Below are 19279 nucleotides of genomic sequence, written 5' to 3' on the forward strand. Positions count from 1 at the left end.
GGGGGGTCGTCCCAAGCTCTAATTTTTGAGTCAATATCAATATTGACAAAATATAAGGAATCTTTCATAAATGACAGCAATAAAAAATAAAAATATAATGAAGTTGAATTAAATTAGAAAAAAATTAAAGGGTAACCAAACTAAATCAATTTTTTGGGGGTTGTTGACCTCTATAAATGGGGCTTTAAAAGTGCCGTCTGTTGGTCTGTGACAATTTAAAATTAACTCGTTAAATTCCTGAAATAATAGTCTAAAACCACTTGTGTGCTGCCCCCTACAGGTGGAAACGAGGTATTACAGTTGAATTTTGTGATTGGTCAACTGGTGTAAGTCCCACGTCCCCAGAAGTTTCATGTCATCATGCTCTGGAGCTCCACGATAAAAGCCCCACCCATTTTTGATTTTGTAAGACTCGGCCATTATCGTGTAAGCTTTAGCTTAGCTTGTAGCAGCATTGCCTTTGGTTGTTAAAAATCTACTGGCTTGGACAACTTTCCAGTGGACTTGGAAGTTAGACAACAGTGTTTGAGTGCTTGAATCAAGATAACTCTGTCCTGTGATGGGATATGAAACAAACGTTTGTTTAGTGTGTTAGCTTTCATTAGCTATTATGTTAGCATCATTTTACCAATCCAATCTAGACATAATGAAATTGTCACTGAAATGAGTCAAAACGTTTTGGCTCCGTTCTCTTGACTATAGCAAGACTTGATATAATTTTTTTTCAAAAATTGCAATTTTTGGTTCAATTTTAAGGCTTTTATTTTAAATTTCAATAAAGTTAGACAGATGTTTATTGTCTTTACATTGGAAATTAAAATGTAGATTTAAGTTCTAGTTTATGAGGATTCTTTTAGATGGGAATCTTATTCCAATTTTGTTTACATTGTGTTCTAAATCAAGTTATTTCTACTTATTGTACGAGTTTTTTTTTTCTTTTTTTGTCATTGAAATTAAAATAAACTACAACTAGGTACATAAAAACTAAAACAATATAAACCATTTGCTTAAACAGAGAATTACTAGATTATTATTAAAGATTATTGGGCTACATAACATTCAATTTCAAAGACCAACTCCAATAAAAATGTTGTTTTTGGTATTTTTGACCAGGACTCCCTTGAAAAAGAGATAATCTCAATGGGATTTTTTCCTGGTTAAATAATGGTTAAATAAATAAAAAAAAATAAAACATGTTCTTCTGGCATTTTTACAATAGCGGAGGACATGTGAAAAAAAAAAGTTGCATTTCTGTGTATTTCTTGAATCAAGTCATTGTGAATCAGGAGAAGACGGAAAAGACGTAATTTGAAAAATATGTACAAGCTTTCTTCTTGTAACTCTTAGCAAGTGGTAGGGGAAGGGTGGGGGTGCTAATGAACTACTGCTGCTCTACAAAAACTATGTCCTAGAAAACAATGGAAGAATTTAGATTTAGGCTAAAAATGGCATAATTATAATAAATAGACGACTGGGAACATTTTGAAAAAACATAAGATGATCAGAGCGGGACTTCAAGTAATTCTATCTAACAGTGAGCTTTTAAAGCATTTTTTTCCCCTTTTTTGAGTGTTTGTACTCCTTGTTTCTAGATTTTGATATCTTATAATGAGATTTCTCGTTGACTTGCTGCATGGACAGATCATTTTACTACCTTCAAGTCATTTTCTTCCTATTTTTAGGCTACCTTTTTTTGCAGTGAGTCCATAGCTGAGACTGCAATAGCGGCATAACATACGTGAAAAAGAGGTAAATGTGCATACAGAAGGCCCCAGTGATGAAAATCCTTTCATCTTACAATCCGGTCGTTAAGTTTTGCATATGGAAAAGTCCAAAAGCATTGAGCTCAGGGTGACCTCTGAGGCGTGAAATATCAATGGATCAGGTGCCAGCCAACTGCTCTGTTCAAGGTGGGAAAGCTGTGAAGAATTGCTGTAACTTCAAAGAAAATCCTGGCAAAACCCAGAAAAAAGAGAGCACTTAAAACAGTTGACATCAATCAATAGTGGTTGATGAAATAGATTCTCATTCGGGTTGCCAAAAGAAGCGCTGGAGGGGAATTTTTCTTCTGCGCGATGGCCTTTTAGAGCATGAATTACTTTTAAGAGTAACATACACTGTGAGCAATCTCAGGGATGAAAGCCAGCTGTCAGGCCACTGTGGCAACGGAGTATTCACCACTGAGGATAGTCTGTGTTTGCCAACAGCAAATAACCGCCTCTGGACCATATAGAACGCTTGTGTTTTTCCCTTCCTGCAAACAAAAGCAGTCTGCCACTGAGATGGCACGAGCTCTGTCTAGTGGCCACAGCACAGCCAGATCAAACAGAGTGCTGTACATGGACGGAGCCCAAAGCCGACAAAGTAGAGAACCCAACTCTGACCGCAGTACACGGACAGAACGCAGCATCAGGCCAGCAAAGAGGAATTTCTATTCCCTCCAGTTTTGGCTCATTTGTTATCCTGGCAGATGCTGCTCATGGAAAAGTGTTCACTCGTCGTGAATCAAGTTCATGGCTTTATGGTTCAGTGCGCCATAGAACAGTTGTTGCTATATTTGTGCTGCAACCTGCACATTACCATTCCCAGAGGAATTCAGTATTCAAACTTTGTTTTTTCAAAAATTCTCAAAGACTTTTTTGTTACTGTTCTCACATCCATTATGCAGCCAGCACTTCCTTTTCGTTTGACAGCGGGTGGATTTGGAGAATACTTCGGCTGCTGGTTGTTTTACTCAGATCCTACAGCTGTATCTGATTACCTTTCTCAGAAATAAGTTAGAATAATCTTTGTATATTTATTAATAAGCTTTTAGACTTTAAATCACATGGAGCGTTTTGGTTTTCTAGTGTCTTGCTTTAGGAATCATGCAAATTGACATCACTAAATTTGAAATTCAAGTGAAGTTTTAAATTCCTCCTACTTAAATGAACAAAATACAATTTGTAATGAAACATTCCTTCTGATCAGCTTTTGACCTATTTTAAAAATGTTCCCAATGGTCTTTTAATTATGATTATGCTTTGCTTTGGCTAGAAAAAAAGAAGTATCTTTCTAGGACGTAGACCAAATTCAAATTCTTCCCCTTGTCGGCCCTTATCCCAACAATTGTAGGGGTATTTGGAGGGGCAGGGGTGTCTGAAATAGTTTTTGAAGAGGAAACCTAAGCGGTGGAGGGCTCTGTATCCCTCTGCTGTGAGGGTGTTCCGCATGTCGCTGTACCGCGTAGGTGAAACGCTTTTCCTAATGGGTGTTCTCTGAAGTGCGGAAGTTTATATTTAAATGTAAATAATAACTTTTTATTTTAGCATCACCTTTTAAAGTTATAAGACTGATGTTTTGGTGTATTTATGAGCGCTAGCAGCTACTTGCTAACTTAGCAAACAAGTGACTATTGATGATGTCATTAAGTGGGAGAGACGTCGGAATTTGAAGACATAATTTTTACAAAACTCTCCATTTGGAGGGCTAAATATAGGGGTAGGGATAAGTCTTAAGGGTTGGGGAAAATTTCAGATCCGGTCACAGTTTCTGCAGAGCAGTAGTAATTCGTTAGAAATTCCTCTCGGAGTTGTGGGCCGGACTGTTGGTGCAGAGTAAGCTAGCCCTCGGTTACCATGATCCTTTTCTTGCTAGCTTACAACCCCAACATAATATTTGGTATCTGGTTCTGAACCAGACGCCAGCACTAACGAGGAAAACAAAGGCGTACATGGATCTATTTGTCTCCACATGATCAAAAGTGTAGCTTCTTGCCTTGTTGTCTCTAAAGCAATATTTTGGCGCACTTCTTTTTCTTTTTTTTGAATGAATTTTATACATGATATGGGCAGCATCGATGCATAACAAATGGCTCTGCTGCACTTTATTTAAATCGTTTGACAGAAAGAATTATGGGTGAAAAACACATTTTTTTGACAAGAAATGTGAAATGGAGAAATTTCAAGCAGCATCCATTTTAAGGCTTCAATATCAAAATTCAAGACTTTTTAAGACCCCTGTGGGAACCCTGTGCAACCTGATCAAGGATCAGAATTTGATTTTATTCTCATTATTAAAATCAACACTAATTTTTAAAAACCAAGTCCAATGAAAATTGTGTTTTTGGTGTTTAAAACACGTTCTTGTAGCATTTTCGTATGATAGAGGACATATATAAAAGAATTCATGATTTAAATTGTGTTTCTGAGCATTTATTCAAATAAGACGAGGAAAACGAAGAAAGACGTGAATCTATTTATCTGCAAGTGGATGCATCAGAATGGAGCAGAGCAGGGAGCGTGTGGCTGTCAACTGTAGCAACTACAAGCTTTTTCCAACTGCATTTCTTGTATTTGCTCCTGATTCACCATGATTTAAATAAAAAAAAACTTCAGAAATGCAATTTTAAGCCTAATTTTCTTCATATATGTCCTCCGTCACGAGAAAAATGCCACAAGAACAGGATAAAAACATTAAAAACATGATTTCCATTGCAGTGAGTCTAAAAATTTACTTCAGATATTTCACTGGTAGAAAAAAATTTTCTTAGAAAAAAAAAATCTGTTTTTTCAAGGAAAACTGTTTCAACATCAGTTTTGAAAAAGTGAAGTATTTTGATGAAGTCATTTTATATTTCACTCTGCAAAATTCCTGTAATGCACTTTCAATGGAACCTTTCTAATGACCTTTAGATTGGGGATTACAGAGCTAATCCTCTTTTGTATATAATTCATAAATTTTCTAAATATTTTAACCTTATTTTTGCCAGGCTAATTATTCACTTTGAAGCCAAAAATGCAGACATTCGGTTATGCCACAGGAATTTCTTCTAGTCTTTAAAAACTCGGCATTCAAACTAACCCAGACATGGATGTTTCAACCCAGAGGTTTTAGCTTAAATGCAAAGGTCTAGGTCTTTTAGATGTTTGAAAAGAGCTCCAACACTCTTCCACACACACGAGACAAAAGCAATGTACACAAAATTGGTACAAACTTGATTTAATTTGATAAAATAATCCCTAAAAGATAACCAAATGTCATCTTTTAGTAGATAGTTTTTATCAAAAATGCTGAACTTTTGCTTGAAATCGCTCAAACAATTACCAATAGAGCTTGCTCTTAAACATGCCGCACAAACATGCACTCGTGTCCTCCCATGGACACACACACATGCATTCTTTTGTAGCACGCTTATAGCAAGAGAGTTGCCAGCTGTCGGAGATCTTAGAGAGAACAGAACACCACCTGTCTCCTTATCTTCCCCTCACAAGCTAAGGGAGACTGTCTGTCCAACTGGAGCCTCCTCCCTCGCCTCTCTCATCCTGCGCTTAACGACAGCTTGTCCACAGTTTTCTCTTTGACAGTTTATCCCCGTCTTTGTTGTTGCTTCACATCGCTCTTTCTCCATGTTTGATCTCAAAGCGGCAGACTCTGCTCAGTCATTTTGAATCCCATCAAGGCCTTTGTTGTTTTAAGCACAGTCATTTCAATTCTATAAGATGGAATCGGACAACATTAAGTTGGCAGATTTTTTTTTTTTTTTTTGGGCCAGATGTTTCCCTTTTCTTGCCGGTCAGGAATTTGGCCATCGGGTCAATGACGGCCTGTGTTTCTGATAGGTTGCAAAGTCAACATCGCTCTGTCTTTATGTTTACAGAATCTCCCTCCTTCATCTCTCTCCTCCCGTGTCCACGCTTTGCTTTAGTTAAGTTCGGCCTTTTGGCGCAGACAGATTGATAGAAGCCAGGCTGGAGAATGGGCAAATTCCAAGCACAGTTAGATCCAATTTTGCTGCTCTCTGTGTAAACACAAACTAATGTGATACCCAGGCAAAGCCCTGAGAGTAAACACGATGAGAGGCAGATTTTTGGGGACTAAACAAAAGTATAATCAGACCGAACCAGTGAAGCTGATGTTAAAGTAAACAGGCAACTCTGGTACCGATAAAATGCCAAATTAATGGCAGCTTGGATGCTAAAATAAGGACCTATTCCTTTGAACTGTTCTGGCTTTGAAAGAGACTCAAATAAAGGCAACGTGTTCTCCTTCTAGCCAACCAGCCAAAGTGATAGTGTGGGCAAGGAAGAAGTGGAAATAAGACAGCAATTTTCAAAAAAAAAAAAAGATCAGCATGAGAAATGAACAATCTACCGAAAACCTGGATTTAAAAAGTGCAGGTGAGACTTTTTTTATTTTTCATTCGGGCTGACAGATGGAGGTCATCAGAGGTCATTATGGTTAAAGTAATCCAACTGTTAAAGACCCACTCTGAATAAAATTGTGTTTTTAACATGTTCTTGGAGCATTTTTCCTCATGATGGAGGACAAATATGAAGAAAATGTGGATTCAAATTCAATTTCTGAGTGTTTCTTTATTCAAATCAATGTAAATCAGGAGCAGACAAAAAAATGCAGCTTGAAGAAGTGGCAGGAGCTACAATCGGCAGGCCACTCCATTCTGATGCATCCACTTAGACCACTAAATTGATGTCCGTCTCTGTTTTCCTGGCATCTGGCTAAAAACTGCACGACTGGATAGCTCCAATATTGCTCGCCATTTTTGTTGCACTGGTCATGTTAGGTTGGGGGCGCGAGGGGCTGTAAGACCAGCAGGAGGCCGGCCTTCGAGGCCTGGATTTGGACACCCTGATGTAAGGGATAAAGCCTAATGAGGTGTTGATTAGCATACATTAATGACAGGGCTGATCCCATCGGGTGGTAAACTGTGGAATAAAGAAAGTCAATATATTGTATTGTATGGTGGCATTAATAAGAGGTTTGTGGTAAATGTTTTTTGATTGTTCAGAAAAGCATTCCTACTTTTTTTGATTAAGGAACTTTAGGCCTGATGTTTTATTTATTTATTTAATGTAATTGTTTGAGGTTGAAAATAATAACCGTTGGAGGTATAAACGTAAAGGTTGGAATAGGAAAACTTAATGAAGCCACTTTTAAATTGTATTTTCATCTTTTTTTTTTTTTTTTACCACAATGTCACAAATTAAAAAAAAAAATACATAAAAATGAGGTTTTTCACAGCAATTATGAGGCTAAATTAAAATAAATCAATTAGTTAATTAATTATAGGTCATAATTGAAAAAACATAATCACATTACAGCACTACCTATGTCCTAGAAACCATTTTATTTTGGAATAATCATAATTAAAAGACCATTAGGAACATTTTCCACAAAGATGATCGGAATGGGACTCTAAGCATGAACCTGAATCCTCAATTACTGTAGGTTTGAGGCAAAAAAGATCAACCAAAAAGGTAACCAGAGAGTTTCACAAAAGTAAGACGTTTTGTCTGTCTTGGAGCAGTCCCTCCACTTCTTGGAGAGGTGGAAGTGAATGGCAGTGGTAAACCTTGAGTAATACGATTAAACCTTGGCAGCACACACCAGGATGATTAACTTATTCTCTCCTCTCTCTATGCCCTTCCATGTTGCTTCTTGCATTTCTGTCAGGCAATCAATAAGCTATTATAGCTCCAAAGAGAGGGGTAAATTAACTTAAGATTTCACCTGCAGAGTTGGCACTATTAGCTAATCCCATTTGCAGGGAAAATCGCGACTGGACGCAAGGCTAGGTCCGAAGAATGTCTGCTGCCAGATTGTGCTTATTCACAAGATCCTTTGAGCGAAAGTCAAATTGATTGTGAGACTTAAATAGAGAAGCTGTATTAGAAGCCGACTGGAGCAAATAAAAAAAAAAAAAGCTAAACAAGTGTTTAAAAGTGGAATGAGCGACTGTCAATCCTTAATGCGCCCCAAAGAAGGGCTTGCTAAAGCTTTCTATGCAAAGCCGTCAGATGAGAACAGATCACCGAAAGAGAGCCAAAGAATTACTGACAGTTTTGAATCTGATACCATGAAGGCAGTGGGGGTGGGGGCGATCCGAAACAGAATAGAAATGTCACCCCCAAGCCTGACAACAGCTCTATAGACATCCAATACCAGGCCTCACTGAGTCAGATGTCAGCTATTTCAAATTTACCCACAGTAACACTGACTTCTGTGTACATTTTGAATGGGCGCTCTCAACTTTTCTCCTTTTTACACATGCCGTCCCCCCGTCTGCCTTTTGTCCAACTCTTTGCCAGTATATGATTACACGGAGACCCCTTTGTGCCTGCGCCACACCCTGCTTAGAAAGGTCACACAGGCACAAAGAGGAGGTGAGGGTGTTTCTATTCTTTTCACTGCTTAGTCAAGCGCCTCTTCTCCTTATGATCCTAATTAGACTGTTGTATATGTTTACAGAGTCTACATAGAGGATGTTCTTCATCCAGCTGTACCATTGTACGGCAAACATTCTCAGATGTTTAATCCCAAAACAGAACCAGCTGCTTATTCTTTTTTACTTTTCATGTATTTTATCTTCTATGCAGAGTTGATACTTGAGTAAAAGTACTGATTCCTTACTATAAAAAAAGTTGCAAATCACCAATTCTAATAATACTTGAGTAAAAGTATCCAATTTTAAAAGTATTTTGCTTGTACTGAATGTAGGTTCAAAGAACACCAAGAAATGTGTCTGCGCACAATCACAAGGTAGTGTGAGTACTGGTAGGTGTCCATTCAAATAAAGTGGAGTAAAGAGTACATCTATTCAACCAAAAATGTAGTTGAGTAGAGAGTAAAAGTTCCTTATATTTTTGATACTCAGTACAAGCAAAAACTAGCCAAAAAAGTGCATAAATAAAGTAATAAAGACCATTTACTCAAGTACTTTACACCACTTCTAAAAAAGTAAAAATATTAAAAAAACTTGCAATGAACAATATTGGTGATCAATATTGATTGACGACATGAATTGTGATACATGAACGTGTCGCAAAGCAACCAATGTATCATTTTCATTTCACTGCATCAGTTTTATCGACATAAATTCAACAGAACTTAAATTATACGGTACTCCAAATGACCCACGTCTACTTTTCATAGGAGGCGAGTATAGAAAAAGGTCCATCTGATTGGTCAAACATGAAAAAGGCTCAATTTCATTTTTTAAATACATCATAAGATTGTTTCTGCGTGTGCAAATAAACATTTAAGGTAACTATTTATTGCAATTTAAGCCGTCTTTTTCAATACAGATATTGCCATGACAATAAATTTGCGATGTATTGTGCAGGTCTAAGTAAAACCACGATGAATCAATTTATCCAACCAGATCGATCTGTTGCAAGAAAGACAAGGAATCTGGAAAACTTCACCTGTACTATTCAGGTATTTAGTGTCACTGGTTGAAGTTTTAGATGGATTTTAGGTTGGTGAATCGGATCGTTCACAATAAACCAAACTCAAGTATACAACTATATCATATAGAGAGCTACAAATTATTGTAAAAATCAAATTGTTACATTACTAAATTAGCAATTAGGATAAGTATATTTGACCTAAATGGAAAAAAGTCAGAAGATCCACATCATGAAAATAAAAAAATTCATTTTTGCCGTCAACCGCAGCCAAAGGATCTTCTTCTTGTATACTGGAGGAACCGATGGCATTTATATGACAGCAGTTTGCCATCACATATTCCTTGTTTGCACTTGTAATTGACTGAATTCAGAGCTGCAGTTATCCACAGTCAGCAACAAAAAGGGCTCTGTCTCATTTGTAGCTAGATAGCATGGGGCAGATCATTATCAGTGTTTGGGTCTCCTGCTTACTTCACCAACTCTTGCTGCCTGTCATGATGCAGCCTCAGCAACATGCTGGAGCTCTGCTAACAGATGTGCTTTTTTTCCCTCCCCCTTTTCCCTTTACTCTCCTTGATAAGGGTTTTGAAAATATACCCATTTGCCTTAGCTGCTTCCTTTTATACAGTGTATAAAATGCTTAGATATTGGGCTATGCCTTAAAAATAACTATTCAAGAAAAAAGAAGTGTGGAGAGAAGCTGGAGAGACATCTGAAGACTAAAGGTTCCCTTGCTAAGCAATTTGTACATTTCCCAATTACCATATAATACTGTTTGCTAGCTGTGCCACAATTTACTTTTGCTGTGGGTAATGTCAGTCCTGATCTGAAAGAAGTAAATGAACAACAATTATCTTTAGGTAGAGTTCAATAGTGTTAGTTGTATTACTTCTGTACATGTATGCATTTAGCCTTCTGCAGATACAGTCGGATTTTCTGCAAACTAGATCTTTGCAGAAGATACATCACATCTTTTCTTAAAATAAGCATATTTGCAATGAAAATGCTACATGTCACTGATTATAGCACATACTGTATATACTAGATACTCTGTTGGGTGAAGCTTGTTGGATTCTCACACTCTTGAAGCCAAATCTAGAAGGCTAACATTGTCATTACATTAGCAACTTGAGGCCATACGTTTTACCACACTTTACCATTTTATACTGGAACTTTAGCTCCAGTGTTAACATTATTTTAACTACCGTAACTCTACGACCAGAGAAAAGCAGCACTGGGCTGATGTGTAATTCTGTATATTTTCTCTGAGTGAATTTAACTTCTCTATCTTTAATCTTCTTGCTTGACGTCGTGTATCAAGAAACTGGAGCCAAGCCTCAGCAGAAGGCTGTGAGAAGCTGATTTAAAGCAGGAACTTGAAGAAACCAGCATCAACCCTCCTCTACAGGGAGATAGAAAATCTGACATCAGCGATAGTAAAAACCGGAGTAACCCAATGTAAAAAGGGAATAAAAGAAAGCTCTTTGGCAGAGACGAGTGGAGACGGGTTGAACACTTTCTATCTGTTCTCCTTACAGTAAAAACTGACCTCTCTCGTCTTTCTTGCAGTCGCAGAAAAATGTTTGAGATTGTTAAAACATAACAGCCATCAACGTAGATGAATCTGTCGTGGAGAAAAGCAGATTTGCGTTTTTAGGCAACACTTTATGTTAGTAATGTGTTGGATATCGGTGCAAAGTTGATATGCAATACCACTTTTTATACCCATCAGAATCAGCTGATTCATGGTGATCACGAAAAATATTGCATATTACATAGATGTCACGGGTTTTCTGTGAATCCTTCCCATCCATGAAATTTTTCTACCCACACTCATAACTTGCCATAATTTTCCGTTTTGATGGGCTGCGAATAAATCTGTGCCACACTTGTTAACTTAGCTCTGGACTTTTAGTCTAGCTCACTACTTCACTCAGATCCGTGTCTACATTGCCTCTCTGTCGGCACAGTGAAAGTTTCAAAATCTGTGAGGGCTTTCAAACTAAATACTGTGAGCGCAGTCCGACATATGAGTTAAACCATAACTGAGCGGTTCAGTTCCAGCATGAATTCCTATTCCGTGCTGGTTCAAAAGACTGACGCTCACCGCACACATACACTCTCTACCTGCACATGACAATATACTACGTATATATTTTACCTGGTGAAACTGAATAAGTTTCATCCTTTAAAAGACTAATAAAATGTGTAAGTTAAGAGGATCTCGTGTGTGAGAACAAGTCAAATGTTGTTTTAGAAAACTTGGCAAGTGAAAAAAGTGTTGTAACTAAAGCCGATCCAAATGTCGTTCTCTTCTGACTGCAGTTTTCCAACTTTGGAAAAATAGTGTCTGAAAATCCTTCAAGTTTTCCTCTCCAAGCACCTTAATCCTCTGTAAGTCCATCTTCTCGGATCGAGGAGCACGATAGAAGGTTTCAAGTTTGGGCTTAACTACGTTTAATACCCGGTGCATGTCCTCAGAAGAGAGCACCCCGTCATATGACTAGATACCACAAACCTCAGCGGCACATAAACACCCACACATACATGCTTGCCCTTTTTGGCCACAGGAGGAGCTCAGACCAAGAGGAGATTACACCTCACAGCTAAAGTAATACCCAGGCCTCTGCAGATGAAGCTGAGATTAGGGTGAGTAGCATGCATTCAGCCGTGACACACAGCTTACACATTTTACACACGCTAAAGGCACAACTCCAGCAAACAAGTACATGTTTTGATTTTAAAAAGCACTTATTAGGAGACACTTGCTGAACACTGAAAGCATGCAGTCATAATAGAAAAATGTGGATAGTTCTGAAGAGGAAAGAAAGTTAAAACACTTTGCTATCAGTACTCTCCCTGAGTATCTGCGCAAGACCACTGGACTCAAGAGCCCACATGCAATATCTTATCAGCTCTAGACTAGCACTTCATAATGTTAATATCATACTTCACTGTCTTAGGACAGCACCGTTCCTACTCGAGCTCCTGTTCTGCCCTGTAGCCAAAGGCAGGGATTACCGGGAGAGGAATGAGCAAAGACTTAAAAAAAAGAAAAAAGATTGTGAAGAGGCGACCAGACTCAAGAAAGAGCTCCAAAAATGTCCCAAGAACTCTGAGCAATGGCTTTTCATGTGAACAGATGTGCAGCAAATACCTCCATATAAACAGAGGAAAGTGGTTAAAGTGGACTCTCCATGTTAGCGTTCCTTTTCTCATTAACAGAGACAAGCTATTTCCTACATGACTCATACACGGAGGGGAGGAGGACATCACAGTAAAGCGGCTGTGATGAACACATGAACTGCATTAGATTTCCTATTGCTCAATCGTACGACGGATCAATCATTTACCACAGTAAAAAAACTAATTTTTCGCTTTACTGACAGTGGATTTTATTAGCTATTCCTAGCACTGGGTTTGATCATTTTATGGCAACATTTCTTTTGATACAATACAATGTTTTCGCCATAAGTTTGGAAGACTCATCCGATTTGTCTTTTCTGCCCCATGAAACCCCCCATACTGAACAGCTGCCCCTTCAGTCTTTTTAACTGTTTTCCACTGAGTCATGTACCCGTCCCGGCCGACTGATGGAATCAAATACTTGCACAGTCCTCAAACACAGGAAGTCTTGCCTCACCCGCCTGTTCTATCAAAGTCCTCTCACTTGTGTAAACCAGCCTCTTACTCTGCTGGGTGTATGTTGTCTTTAGGCCTGATGCCAGTGTTTGCTGTAAAACTGCACAAAGCCCCTTAAAAACTCAGCTAAAAAGCTGCCCCGCTTCTCTTCTCTTCTCTGCTCTGGCTCTTATCTGCTGCAAAGGCTTCACTTTCCCATGGTAAGCACTTTCAGCTCTTGGCCCATCAACCAGCCAGTAATATTAGTTTTAGTAGGGAGGGCTGGGTGTGAGCGATATTTGGCTTGCATGTTTATAAAACAAAATCTCTTTCTGAAACTCAATCTGATGCTTGACAAATGACTAAAGGAGTCATGAACATCTTTTTCCATTGACTCCAGCCCACTGCCGATGCAAAGTGGGAAAAAAATGGTAGAGTTAATCTGTCAGATGAAATGTGGAGTATTGGGATATATTAGGTCAACACAAGTTGACCATGAAATGTATTAAATCAAAACCATCTCATTTTTTTTTCTAATTCGGTCTAGTTTTATTTTATTAGCTAATCAATATGAACATTTTTTTTTAGGTTAAACCAAAAAGTACATTTTTGTTGTATGAAGCATGAAGTGATTAATTGGTAAATATTGGACTAATTGGTAATTTCTTCTATGAATTTCTTTAAATGCCCAAAATGTTATCCAAATTCCTCCCCTACCCCTCTGGCTTCTCCCTCCCCCTCCACTTAAAGGGGCAGTTGAAGGGAAAAGGGTGTCCAAAAGAGTTTTTTAGGGTAGAATGGAGGGACTTTGAGTTCTGTACCCCTAGGGCGAGCTGCATCACGCTGTGCCACAGAGGAGAAGCACAGAAGTTTACATTTGAATCTGGGTAATGACTTTTTGTTGTGGCACAACCTATTTGATGGCCGTTGGACAGCGGTGGTGCAGTGGTTGGGCGGTCTACTCCTGATCAGAAGATTGTGAGTTCGATTCTCACCTTGCCTGCCCATGTGTTAAAATGTCCTTGGGCAAGGCACTGAAACCCAAAACCAACCTTCTGATGGAAGGTTGGCGCCAGTGTTCGGCAACAGAGCCACCACCAGTGTGTGAATAGGTCTGTGAGTGTAAAGCATTTTGGGCCTTCGAGGAAGGTTGAAAAGCGCTATTCAAGTATACACCATTTACCATTTAGTTATGAAACTCATGTTATGTATTTTCCGAGCACTGGCATCTCCCCACCAACGTAGATGACCGGCGGCATCTATTGATAACGTTATCGAGTGTTTGTGCCGTCCCAATCCGAAGACACTATTTTTCCATATCTCTCTATTTGGAGAGCTAAATGTAGGAGCAGGGAGAAGCTGTAGGGGAGGGATTCGGCCTACCATTCACACACATATTCATATACTGCAGCTTAACACTGGCGCCAACCTATCACTACCAGGAACAGTGTAGGGTTCAATCTGTGTCTTTCCCAAGGACAATTGGACACAAGGGTGGGTAAGGTCAGAGGTTACCCGGTCTACTTGTGCACCACAGCCAATAAGAAGTTTTCCACATATAATAGACAATAAAAAATCACCCACCCCCCGCCCTCCTTTTGAGTAATAAAATGCTGTTAAAATCAACACACACCCTGCATTTCACTCTAAAAATAAACACAAAAATTCAACACACTGTCTTGACTTATTACACAACAACCTGTTTTACCGTCGGCCTCCCCTGAAAAACATTTCACGCCAATATGAGATGCTATTCAAAGCCCCATACCCACCACCAGGTTTCAGCGTTACGGGAGAGGACTCCGTTCCAACAAGAAACAGGCTGGAGCGGGGGCTGCAAAGGAGTTTGTGGCGGGGGAGCCCACGGAGCCCATGCCTGCATGTTGACTCATGAAGCGGACCCTGGCTGTGTCGCCTGCCCCAATTTGCTGCGAACTTCCCAGAGACAAATAACTGCCACCGAGCTGTAACACACTCTGCCTCTTTGAACTGGCAGCCTGCCAGCTCGCTCACTGCCACTTCTGCTGGGGTTTCACAGACTGGAGTTCTTTTTACCACTCTCTGCATCTCGTTTGTTCTGCACCCCATGCTCAAATTCATTTCCAGAACTTTTAAATATTGGCTTGAAAATGTACGGATGTTTTTTGCTAAATATAGAAATAAAAGTTTTAACTTGCAAAGAGGATATAATTGAGAATACTGATTGTGTAATGCTACATTTATGCTGGGCTCAGAAATGCACGTTCAAGCAGCCACTTCAGATAAAGTCGGTGTAAGCATGTATATTTGCGCATCTCGGGCTTCCACGTTCCGTTCTCTCATCACTACACGTTTCAATTTTTTGGTCCTACATACAAAACCTGCAGCCACTGAACGTGTGCTTAAAGTCAAACCAGATGAACTTTGACCAATTAGGGAGTTGGATTTGGTAGTGATGAACGGTTAGCGTTTTTTTCAAAACACAGAAGGACCAGCCGTTAAATTGATCATGACTGAGAAATGAATAAGCAAGATTTACTATATGTTTTACACCAAGCCTTTTCCAACTGTGAGTACATACACTAGTATCGGTAGAGACAGTCCAGTGTGAACACCATATGCTAGAAGTGCGCTCAAGAATACTCGTGTAGTTCATTCTTGAATGTGCATCAAATGCCCAGTGTGTACATAGCATCACAGTTTATTGAAAGACATATGCAAATGAATAACTTTTCTGCCATTTTCAAAGAGTTTGTTCTCCAAGTGTTGCATATCAAGAGGTGGCTTTTAATTTTGGACAGTTTTAGCAGAGGAATTACAACGAAACGACCCTGATCATGCTGTAAACAAAGCTGACAGACCTTCTCAACAGCAGGAGGTAATGCTGCTCTCCTCAGACTTTCAAAGGCAAGCCAACAGTCCCCTACGCAGCAGATGACTCGAAATCTGTTAGGATGAACCCCTCCGCCTTCAACAATCCTGACGCCGTGACCTTTCCCTCGCTAACCAGAGAGTCCGCAAAGCCAGCTGCTTGTATGTGGTGACAGAGATTTTACAGCAGCATCGGAGATCAATGAGATTCTGAGATAAACTTGGCTGGCTGAAGCTAAATGCAGTGGATTGAAATTCAAGTAAACATCCTCTTGCTTCTGCTGTTAGCGGCTGCAAAATGTAAACTCTGCCTCTGGAGGGAGGCTTCTGTGTGTGAATGCAAGGAAATGCAGCCAAGCCCGTGCGGTCGGTAAGGAGCACTCCGCCAGGCCACTAGACAGCAGGCCCTGAGGTTATCTGCTGCTCAAGTGGAGCAGTGTGCCATCCATTACCTCAGGTTACTATCTCCACAACTAAAGGGAAACAAGCTATTCATAGAAGTGGCCTTACACAGACAACCGACCTAAGGAATCTTCTGTGACATAACTTTAGGCATAAAACATAAAGCACAGTTCTTACAGTGCATATGTAGCTGTTAGTAATTTAGAAGGAAAAAACAGCTCACAACTTTCTCTAAAATTATCTTTTTTGTGTGTACAAACACACACTAAGAAATTAAAAGCTAAATGTATTTTTTATGTCTTTCTCAGAACCTATAATTAGATTTCAACAAAGACGCAACTGTCAAAAAATGCTACCTTTCAATCAAAGTTTAAAAACTTTTTTAATTACATGTAACTTACTTCAAGTGTATGTTTTAGTGCATTTGTCTAAAGTTTGCCATTAATACATAGGAAGCTGTTCTGAATGAAAACTTGGGCAGTCAAAGCCTGAGTCAGATTTCTTCTCCCTACCCCTACAACTTCTCCCTACCCCTACGACTTCTCCCCACCCCCACGACTTCTCCCTATCCCCACGACTTCTCCCTACCCCTACGACTTCTCCCTACCCCTACGACTTCTCCCTACCCCTACGACTTCTCCCTATCCCTACGACTTCTAACTACCCCTACGACTTCTCCTTACCCCTACGACTTCTCCCTATCCCTACGACTTCTCCCTACCCCTACGACTTCTCCCTACCCCTACGACTTCTCCCTACCCCTACGACTTCTCCCTATCCCTACGACTTTCCCTACCTCTGTGTGTAGCCCTCCAAACAGAGAGACATGGAACAATAGTGTCTTCAAATTTACGTTACTCTAACTTGATGATGTCATCAATAGTCACCAGTAAGCTATGTTAGCGCAGAGCTGCTAGCGCTCGGACATATGTAACAAGAAAAACACTTCTCCTCCACGGCACAACACAACGTGGAACACCCTCGCGATGGAGGGCTCTGCTTTCATTTGGGTTAGCCTTTAAAAAAACTATTTCGGACAACCCTACTCCTTCAAATGCCCCTACAGTTGTGAGGGTAGGGAGAAGCTGTAGGGATAAGGGAAGAATTCGGATTCAGCCACGTTCACCAAATATGCTTCTGACCTGCTACATGTTAGCCACATTAGAAGTGTTAGCAAATTCACAACATCTGTAACTCCCAGCTTTGTTTGCAGCATGTCAAGAAACAGATTGATATGGCTAAGGCAAACGTTACCATGACAACACTAACTCACAACCTGCCACCTTAGCCACATTAGGGTATTTTACAATAACTTCCAGCCTTGTTTGCAACATCTAAAAAAATAAAAGACTGATACCGCTAAAACGATCAATAGTCTGACTATGCTAATTTTCAATCTTGTTAGCAACCCAAAAAAAAACAGTCCAACAGAGCTACACATTAGCCGCATTAGCGTATTTTACAGTAACACCCAACCTTGTTTGCAACACGTAAAAAAGAGAGTAATAAGCTAAAACAAAAATTACTTTGACTACACTAACTCTCAACTTTGTTAGTAACACGTAAAAAAATACACTCCGATACCGCTACATGTTAGCGGTACAGAGTTTATGTATTATTTGACATATTAATAAGAAACAAACAATAACGTGTTGAAAAGAGTCTGTTGTCCAGTCTTAAGCTTCTCTGAATACATAAGGCAAACAGCACTCAAGGTAAATGCATTAGTCCAGGCTTTGGGTTAAGAGGCTGAGATAGAGAGATAGCCGGTTATACTGTACATCTGGTTAATGATAAACCAAACAAACTGAGTTAGCTCTCCTACTCTGGCAAAGCAGGACTTGTTGAAACTTGGATTATATGAACAATCACCATTGAGTAAATGAAACAGTAAAAGCCAGGCCTTAACAATAACATCTCTGAGAAGTTGTGCTTTTAGCTTTTTAAGTGAATTCATTGGAGAGGGACAGCAGAGTAAAGTAAACACAATGAAAAGCATGACTTCCTTCTTTGGAGTTTTACTGGCAAATGAAAATCCTTAACTGAGTCTCCGTTATGTTCAACTCCTGACGGTATCAGCATGACACGTTTTTTTAAAAACCATAAATAAATCCAAGATGGTTTATTACTTCATGAGTCAGGTGTATGACATTTAATTTATTTGCACTGATATTTTATGTAGGCTGAAAAGAAAAGTCAAGATTTTGGGGTTTTTTTTCTGCCGTTTTTCACGGGTTGGGTTCTCTCCCAGTTGTTCAGACAACATAATTATATGTAGTTAAGCATGAGCTGCAGAGAGGGGAGTAAAAGACACCAGCTAAAATGGACGGAGAGAGTGTGCTGGAGCATGGTGGCTTGTCATTATTGGTCTTTTTGAACCTTGTACAGAAAAAAACAGACCAAACTTGAATGTAAGCCAATTCAACTCATGTTTCCAGAGAAGAGACCCAACCATAAAATAAACATTTCTTATATTCCATTTAAGAGGAAGGCTAAGTTTTGAGTTAGGATGTATGGAAACCTTTTAAATCAGCCAAGCTTGTGTTTATATGTATGTAAAGTTGCCATTTTCATGCTGCTAATCATGACTAGGAATTACTAGCACAGTGGGCAATAAAGGTGTTTTTTTTGCAATATAGTTTATCAAGCTAAGTTAAAATCTAACTGCACTGATTCTGGTCTTATATCTTGTATTACAGACTGTCAAAAGCTGACAGCAAGTGGCCAGTCCAACAAGGCCACACACTTCACAGACATTCACACCTGTACACATTCAAGCACACACACGTTCCACTCTTTCTTTTCCCATCTTGATTAGATTACAGTGCTGGAGTTGGTGACAGCCTCTGGCCATGCTTGAGGAGCAGCTGATATCTGAGCCGTCGTCCTCAAACCTCACTCTCAGCCAGTCGAGAGAGCGAAGAGATAAAATATCTGCAAAGCTGACCCTACCAATGAAAGCTGCCTCTTAAGAATCATGGGAACAAATGTGTCAACGAAGGACCCAACTTAGAAAAATAGCTAAAGGGTTTGAGAATCCTATTTAATTCTTCATCAGTGTACCACCTTTCCACAGTTGATTTTTACGTTTAGCTGATACCCACAAGTGTGTTTATCCACTCTGATCTAAGTAAGTCTGCCAGTGTGCAGGGTACTGCACAAAAGTGTTACCTCTACTTTTGAAGACAACTAAGTGGCCCTTTTTTCTGCATAAAATC

The 19279-nt window shown here is 39.4% G+C and overlaps 1 protein-coding gene across 4 annotated transcripts in view; it reads right to left on the minus strand.

The window, feature by feature from the left end:
• robo1 (roundabout, axon guidance receptor, homolog 1 (Drosophila)) overlaps positions 1-19279 on the minus strand; it is a 280040-nt gene that overhangs the window by 127555 nt on the left and 133206 nt on the right. The gene's annotated exons all lie outside the window — the stretch shown is intronic.

The sequence above is a fragment of the Oryzias melastigma genome, linkage group LG13, assembly GCF_002922805.2.
Source record: "Oryzias melastigma strain HK-1 linkage group LG13, ASM292280v2, whole genome shotgun sequence".
NCBI classification, from domain to species: domain Eukaryota; kingdom Metazoa; phylum Chordata; class Actinopteri; order Beloniformes; family Adrianichthyidae; genus Oryzias; species Oryzias melastigma.